The sequence below is a fragment of the Culex quinquefasciatus genome, chromosome 1, assembly GCF_015732765.1.
Source record: "Culex quinquefasciatus strain JHB chromosome 1, VPISU_Cqui_1.0_pri_paternal, whole genome shotgun sequence".
In the NCBI taxonomy this organism is placed as follows: Eukaryota; Metazoa; Arthropoda; class Insecta; order Diptera; family Culicidae; genus Culex; species Culex quinquefasciatus.
In genome coordinates, this window is record NC_051861.1 from 124,287,392 (window position 1) to 124,296,110 (window position 8,719).

At 42.2% G+C, this 8,719-nt stretch overlaps 1 protein-coding gene across 1 annotated transcript in view; it reads right to left on the reverse strand.

The window, feature by feature from the left end:
- LOC119771131 overlaps positions 1–6,143 on the reverse strand; it is a 41,296-nt gene extending 35,153 nt beyond the window's left edge. Inside the window, exon 1 of the mRNA XM_038266541.1 lies at positions 6,119–6,143. The gene's annotated coding sequence lies outside the window, so the exon portion shown is untranslated. The remainder of the gene's footprint in view (positions 1–6,118) is intronic.
- Between the last annotated feature and the right edge of the window lie 2,576 nt (positions 6,144–8,719).

Consider the following 8,719-nt stretch of genomic DNA (forward strand, 5'->3'; position numbering starts at 1 on the left):
TGCATTTATCATGTTTAATTTATGTCCACTTTTGATAGCATTAGGCTTACTCTTTGATTGATTTTTGACAAACTTTTAAATCGAAGCCCGCCAAAAGGGGGGTTGTATAGGGTGCTGTTTTTTTATTGCAGCTATAATATATACCATTGTCATTTGTAATTTGGTGTCAGATTAGCAAAACGAGTTCTTATCATTTTATGACCTGAGTTTTTTTTTATCTGATTGAAAATTATATAACTTGCTAAATACAATGTTGCAAATGACAATTTCGACACCCGTTTCTTTCTCACTCTCTATCTATCCTTCCTTCTCTCATAGACAATTTGATTTTTTTTTCAGCTGAAAATTATTTTTTTATTTATTGGGTGCTTTTGAAACCGCCTTGAATTAAGGGTATTAAAAACACCTTAAAAGCATTGAAAAAAAATATGTTGGACCCTTTAAAAAAATTCTCAAGATCTCAGTTTTTTACTATATCACTTTTTTGGCTTTGAACTTTTTTTTTTTTTTTGAATTAAATATACTTTATTGAATCTTTCTTATAATAATTACATTTGGTTTACATAATAAGTGGTCAGCTGTGGCTCTTCAGCTTTAGTTTGCTTTTCGTGATTTAAACACTGTTCATTTTCTTAACTTTAAAAGTATATGATTTATCATTTTTGTAACACTAGGTACAATGAGGAAAAAAAAATTTAAGAAAACATAACCTAACCTAAAACTAACTTAATCTTACCATAAACTAAACCAATCCTTGAATCAAGGGGTATTCAGATATAGCACATTTTTCCCTGAATTTCAAACATTTTTCTTGAATCTTCTGATCCAACATTTTTACTTCTGCTAATTCATGAACCTCACTTGATCTTGTCCAGCCAGGAACATTCAAAACCATTTTGAGTACCTTGTTTTGGACACGCTGGAGCTTCAATTTATGAGTTCTAGCGCAACACTCCCAAACAGGTACTGCATACTCAATAACGGGGTAAATTATTTGTTTGTAAACAGCTAACTTATTTTTCAAAGAAAGCTTTGATTTTCTGTTAATTAAAGGATACAAACACCTGATGAGAATGCTGCACTTGTTCAATATTTTGTCTACATGCTGTCGAAACAATAGTTTCGCGTCAAGTATGAGACCTAAATAGACAACTTCCTTTGACCAGGGTATCGAAACATCATTCATTTTTATCAAAACATCATCCTTTGGGGCAAATCTGGCCGATTTGGAAAGTGGAAAAATGATGGTTTGAGTTTTGGCTGCATTTATGCGAATTTTCCAGTCGCCAAAGTATTCGGAAAGAACGTCAAGACCCTTCTGAAGACGGCCAACTAAATATCTGGTTATTTTACCCTTATAAATAACGGCAGTGTCATCAGCAAAAAGTGACAACACACCATTACCAGGAAGAGTAGGCAAATCAGATGTAAAAATATTGTACAGAAGTGGGCCAAGAATACTTCCTTGGGGAACCCCAGCATCAATGTTGAATAATCCAGAAGCAATCCCATTCAGAAAAACCTTGAACGATCTCTCCGAAAGATAGTGCTGGATAATTTTGATAAGATACATTGGAAAACCGTATAAATACAGTTTATGTATCAAACCATCATGCCAAACATTGTCAAAAGCCTTCTCAACATCCAACAAAGCCATAGCAGTTGATTTAGACTCAAGCTTGTTCTGCTTGATGATTTTAGTTACTCTCGTAAGCTGATGAGCAGTATTATGTCCCTTTCGGAAGCCAAACTGCTCATTCAAAATTATATTATTATCGTTGGTAAAATCCAAAAGCCTTGAATAGATGACCTTCTCAAAGAGTTTGGACAGACTACTCAAAAGACTAATGGGACGATAACTTGTTGGCGATGTTGGATCTTTTGAGGCTTCAAAATTGGTATGACTTTGCCCAGCTTCCAATTGGTGGGGAAGTAACCAAGTTGCAAACATTTATTGAAAATATTGGCTAGATGTTGAAAGAACTGATCACTCTGTTTTTTCAACACTAGATTAAAAATTATCAAAGCCTGGAGCTTTCATATTTTTCATTTGTTTAACTGCAACTTTGACTTCCTCACCAGAAACATGGGAATCTGCAGGAAATTCAAAGGTAGAGTCATTGATTGTTGAAATACTATTGGCAACTGATGTTTCTTTACGGCTGGTCATGGAAGCGCCAAGATTATGTGAACTAACAAAATGAAGCCCAAGTGCATTTGCCTTTTCCTCGGATGTAATCAAAGGAGAATCCTCAACAATAAGAGGAGGAATAGGCTTTGGTTTGTTTTTAAGAACTTTTGAAAGTTTCCAAAATGGTTTTGAATAATTCCCAAGCTGGCTTACATGTTTTGAAAATTCTTGATTTCTGATATTGTCAAGTCGGTCTTGTATGATTTTGTTCAAATTGTTAACTGAAATCTTTTGTCATAGTCCCCAGTCCGTTGATATTGTCTCCTATAAACATTCCTAAGTCTAATCAAGTGTTTAGTATCTACGTCAATATCAGTTACCTTAAAATTAACAGGAACCTCCCGAACGTTGGCAGCCTCTGCTTGGTTGATAGCCTGCTGGATCACCTCCAGCGAACGATCAATATCAGCAGAAGTTTCCGGGTGTTGATCATAGTCGATGTTGCTGTCGACCACTTGCTGAAACTGCTGCCAGTCAACGTTGTGGTAATCTTTCCGGGTTGGTTGCCGCTGCGGAGTAACGGAAGCTCCAACCTCCACAACCACCGGATAGTGATCAGAACTCAACTCTTCAAACACCTCAGGATGAGCCACGTTCTCAGCCATATTGGTAATGAAGAAGTCGATGATTGAGTGATTCCCAGACCGAGCCACCCTCGTTGGACGATCCGGACTCACAACGTTGTAGTATCCGTTTTGCAGATCGTTGTGCAGAATCACTCCGTTCCGATTCCTCCTGCTGTTGCCCCAAACTTCATGCTTCGCGTTGAGGTCACCAGCGATGATGTACTTTGCGCTCCGCCGTGTCAGCTTCTGGATATCGCTCTTCAGTTTTGCTGCTGAACCATCTCTGGAATTCACCTGACGTGGGCAGTATGCAGCAATGAAGAGTACTGGGCCAACCGAAGTGGGAATTTCCACCCCAACGGCCTCGATGATGTCCAGCTTGAAGTGTGGCAGCCGGCGTGGCTTGAGATCACGATGAACAGCGACAAGCACACCTCCTCCTCCAGAGGTGGTCCTATCGAGCTGCGTCGCGATCTTGTAGTTTTGCAGATAAACTTTTTCACCGGGCTTCAGATGAGTTTCCGTGATGGCAGCTACGTCGATCTCCTTCTCGCGAAGAAAATCCACCAGCTCTAAGTTCTTCCTCCTAATGGAGCAAGCGTTCCAATTCAGCAGCTTGAGGGACCTACGATCCATACTGGATGACGAACGAGGTCAGCACTTCAATCTGCTGGGTCTTGGTTTTGCATCCACGCAGTGCAGCGGACATCTGTTTGAAAATATTGAGGAGTTCGGTTGAGGTGTAAAGATCATTACCATTTTCCTCAACTGCTGGTTCTTGGGTTGGTCTTGGCTCCTGGCTGAAGCCCGGTGGTGGCGGTCTCGGCTCCTGGCTGGAACCCGGCCGTGGATGATTCATCTCAGCTCTCTTCCTGGGATCCAACGGCAACGGTGCCAAGTTCGGGACCTGGCGTCGCGGTTGAAGAGGTGGAAAATTTTGCTCCACCAGGGCTGGAGGAGTTCTACGACGCTGAGGCTGATTCTTCGTCGATGCTTGCTGCCGAATTTTCACGAACTCAGCTCTCTTGGGGCACTTTCGGTCGGTTGACGAGTGCTCACCGTTGCAGTTGAGGCACTTCACCAGCGAATCTTGGATGCACTGGGATGTGATGTGCGCATCGGTACCACATTTGGCGCAACGACGCTTCAGGTGGCAGTTCTTACCTCCGTGCCCGAAACCCAGGCAGTTGAAGCATTGTGTGACGTCACGATGCACTGGTCGGTATCGCTCCCACGACACGATAATGTTGAAAACCGCTCGGATTGCCTTCAGCTCAGGAAGCGTCGTCGATCCCTTAGCCAAATGCAGCAGGTAGAGCTGGTCACGGTACTTGATGTCTTTGTTGCGTCGGCTCATTTTGTGCACGGCCAACACATCCAGTTTCAAAACTTTTAGCTCGGCAGCTAATTCCTCCACTGGCATGTCGTACAGACCTCTGACGACGATTTTGTACGGCTTATCCATGACGACATCATGGGTAAAGTACTCCGCCTCGTTTTCGGTCAAGTAATCCTTGACCAGTTGATAGTGCTGCCTGGATTGCACCAGCACCTTAAATCCGTCCTGACACAGACGAATGTTGCCTTGGACTTTCCCAGACTTGATGAGTTCAACCAGCCCCGCACGAAAGTCGATCGTTGCTGCTGATTGCCTCACATAAAGGAGGCAGTTTCTCCTTTCGCTGTTTCACTTCATTCTCCTTTGCTTCCGCTACCTGGTCCTCGTCAGGCAGTCCAGCGAACTTGTTGTTCTTCAAAAGCTGCTCCTCGTGCGATGAAGAGTTCTCCTCCTCCTCATCCATCGGTACAGTACCGTCGCTCTTTTTCGTCTTTTTGCTGTTCGATGTCACTTCCAAAAGCACCTTCCTTTTGGAAATTCCCGGTTTTTGGCCATCAGTTGAGGCCTCAACCTTCCTTTTGGAAATTCCCACTTTTTTGCCTGCTTGAGCCGCAGGTAGGGCGATATTGCCGGCGTTTTGCGCCGGGACGCGACGAGTCATGTTGATTCAGACAACCTTCACCAACGAATGCTCGGATAACAATGATGGCTTTGAACTCAATCAAATCAAATCAAATTGTTCGCTCTACAGTATTGCCTTGGCGTTCTCGACTGCGAAACTAGGTGTTCGAACGTGTTTTTTGCTCGGAAATCACGTTTTAGACCAGTTCTGAGCACGCTGTATCTTTTGACAGGAGCAAGATAGCGCAATACTTTCTTCGGGACAGTTTTAGAGATTTTTCTCAATTTTAACGCTATAGTGATGGTTTGAAACTTTAGTGGAAAATTAAAATGATAAAAACCAAAATGTACAATGCGCAAAGTGTGGGCGCAACCAATCGCTCCCAAATTTCGGGGAGTTGTTTAGGGGACTAAAAGCAACCGAAAAAAACATGTTCTGAAGAATCGACCATCTCGGGTCATCCTAGTATACATATCGACTCGGAATTAAAAACTGAACAAATGTATGGTCTATAATGTGGTTAGATGTGAACGTGTGCGCCGAAATTTACCGCTTGATTATCAACTCGGATCTTCTTGCACTCTTCAATAAATTTGTAGGGAATTGAATTGCCAGCGAAAATCTCACACTTGGACAACACGGCAAATAGTGTCCTGGGCATCTGTGGAAATACAATGTCCCATCTCCGAGGGTCCCGGAGCACCAAAACTTCTTAGCATGGTGCTCCCAACGATTAATTGCCTAAACAAACAGGAACGTGAGCGGGGGATCCCCACGTTTCTTCCTCCCCTGTCGATTCAGAAATGTATTGCTGTTTGAACATTCGTGTTCAACCTCAATCCAATTCAACGAATCATCTTTGCGGTTAACTTTACGCAGTTGGCCTGGCCGCTTTAACGTTTGTGATGTTTCAAAACAATTTATTGCATTGGGGCACTGCAAATGTTAATAATGACAAGAAGAGTGCTAGGCGTTAATCAACCTAAGGCATTTTCCAGGATGCCCTCGAAAGACTGGCTGCGCTAGGGTTAGATAAGATTAGATTAGATTAGAAAATCTCACACTTGGACAAATTTGAGCGGGACCTGCACCACCTGCCGGCGAAATCCCGAAACGTGTGTCCCCATTATTTTTTCCATACAAACTTCAACGCTCAACAATGACCACACAGAAGCTTAACCGATTTGGATCAATATTGGCAGAGATAATTGTTTTTTTTTTTCACCACAGTTTCACATACCCGGACAAATAACTTCATTAGAAAAAAAAACAATATTTTTACACTATTACACAAGGGTTTACACTTGTTAGGGTAACTTCTTTAAAAGCCGCTAAATTTTAACGCAATGAAAAATGTCTTGAACTAACTGTATGGCTAATTTAACCGTTTAACCACCTACCGATTTTATTGCTTTACTTTTTTTTATTTATTTTTTGCTCAAAAATCAACACTTCACGGTAAAATAAAGCGCATAACTTGTCGGCCCCAAATTTGTCACCTTACTGGTGATTCTTGCTTTGTACACAGCGAATATATATTCGCGCCAGTTAATCGACCATCATATCACATTTCTGTTTCTTCACAGTTTCACACTGATAAGAGTGCCGGTGTTCAAGCCGCCGACCAAAATTCTAAGAATCATAAAAATACTTGCACGGAAAGGCGAGGTTCAACTGCAAACATCACCACTTCGTCGCCGTCGTGCTAACTTGTCGCACGTGCATTTTGATAGTCCGGCACAGATTTGACAATTTTGTTAAAATTCTACCATTTCGGTGTGTTTAGGTTTAGCACAATACTATGCGTAGCTTCCCAGAAGCAATGAGAATTTAAATGATGCTTTTGAAACGGGTCGGGAATCTTTTTTTCGTCTTATTAGATCGAAGATGTTTTTTGCCACAAGTATTTTATTTTCTACTGCTTTCAAGCATTTTTTTTCAGATTGAGAACTTCAAATTTTTCAGAGCGATAATGTATGTACATTGATTTTGGTTGAAGTATAACAAAACGGTTTATTGAAGCAAGAATACACTTTTTAAATTAATGCTCTCTAGGGCGTCATCCATAAAGTACATACACTTTATGAAAAGGAGGGGGGGGGAGGTGGGTGAGGGTTTTGGCACCATGACGTTGGCCGATTTTAGCGTGACGTACTATATGTCCTTGTAGTTAAAACGAAGACACTAGTAGTTGGTGACCGAGTCACGTAGCCTAGTGGTAACGCTTCCACCTCGTAAGCGGTAGATCGGGGTTCAAATCCCGCCTCGGACCAACACAACTGGCGATCGTTTCTCTTCTGGATTCGATTCAACGACACCTTAGGAAGGCGACCTATGGAATGTTAACATTAACCTTAACATGTTAACATTAGTTGAGTAAAAAACTGCCACTGAATCCGCTTTGTAAATTCCGGCCCCGATACTCTTCAAGGGTGTGTTCCCCTCAGGAACTGGGAAAGATTTACTTAGATTTACTTACTAGCGGTTGGTTCACTAGCATTGGAGACCGACAGCTATAAAGTCAACTTCGTTTTTTTACTATATGAACATAGCAAAAAATCCGATGGTAAAATCGCATGCAAAAACATGCTTATCACCTTTGTGAGAAAAAGCATGTAATATTGTATGAGAAAACGTGTTCACTAAAAGCAAGTAACGAAGCAAAAAAAATCAGGTCTGCTCACCCCAAAAATAACATCAATCCGGCGAGAGTCATAATCAGATTACCAAGTCCGCGCCCCAACCCACTCGGCTATTTCGCCGCTATAAAAAAAAGTTGGATCTTCACCGATGTAGCTGTAGGTTCCCCATACATCGTATGCAGTTAACACAGTATACGACGTACGGAAAACCTATTGTTAGATTGGCATTGATCCGACTATTTTCACAGCGGCGAGATAGCCGAGTGGGTTGGGGCGCGGACTTGGTAATCTGAATATGACTCTAGAATGGTCAGCCAAACAAAACGTGTTTGTTATTGTTTACATTTTTTCTCGTAACGTCGAAATGGCGGGTGCGACAAGATAGCACGACGACGTCGACTTAGTCACCGAACAATGGTGGCCGATACAGTAAAGGCACGGTTCACTATGCCGAAGGTCTTGGGTTCGAGTCTCGGTATTGGCACTTTTTCGGGATTTATCCTCTCCGTCCGTAGTGGGTCTCGTGGCGCAGGGGTAGCGGCTTCGGCTGCCGATCCCGATGATGCTATGAGACGCGGGTTCGATTCCCGCCTTATCCACTGAGCTTCTATCGGATGGTGAAGTAAAACGTCGGTCCCGGTTTCTCCTGTCTCGTCAGAGGCGCTGGAGCAGAAATCCCACGTTAGAGGAAGGCCATGCCCCGGGGGGCGTAGTGCCAATAGTTTCGTTTTCCTCTCCGTCCGTTCACAGTACCATTTTACTACCGAACCGTGCTTTTTATCCTCGCGCATGCCGATGCCCAGTTCTGGGTGTACGAATAAAATGATTTTGAAGTGTGTTATCTGACGAAACTGCCACCGGCTTTAGCCACGTTTTTTTTTATTCGGAAATTATCTGCTAATTTACGCATGAAATATGGCGTGATGTCCGAGATAAAAATAATCAGTAAGTTGGCACAGTTGGATCAAAGGGTTGTGTCAAAGTCGTGGTTGTTTGACCCCAGTCCAATATAAATTTAATCAAGTCCAAGAAAATCTCGCACGCGTCCTATCATACTGTTTTTCGAAACTCAAGGCTTCATGTAGTTACAGCGATCAAACGATTTTGGAGCAGTGAAAGGAAACTTTTTACAATGAGTAGGTATATTGCATTCGTTCAAGTTTTTTTTAATCCGTTTCAGATACTTAAAAAGGCGTAATGCTCGTGTTAATAGCTTTTTTATTATAATTAACGTGTTATTCACTTTTAGTTGATACTTACCATTGTTGTATGGTCAGCAGCCAAAATTGTATGGAGACTTGTATGGGTGAACCAATGACACAAAATAGCTTCTTTGGTCATGGGGAAGGCCCGCCCAAA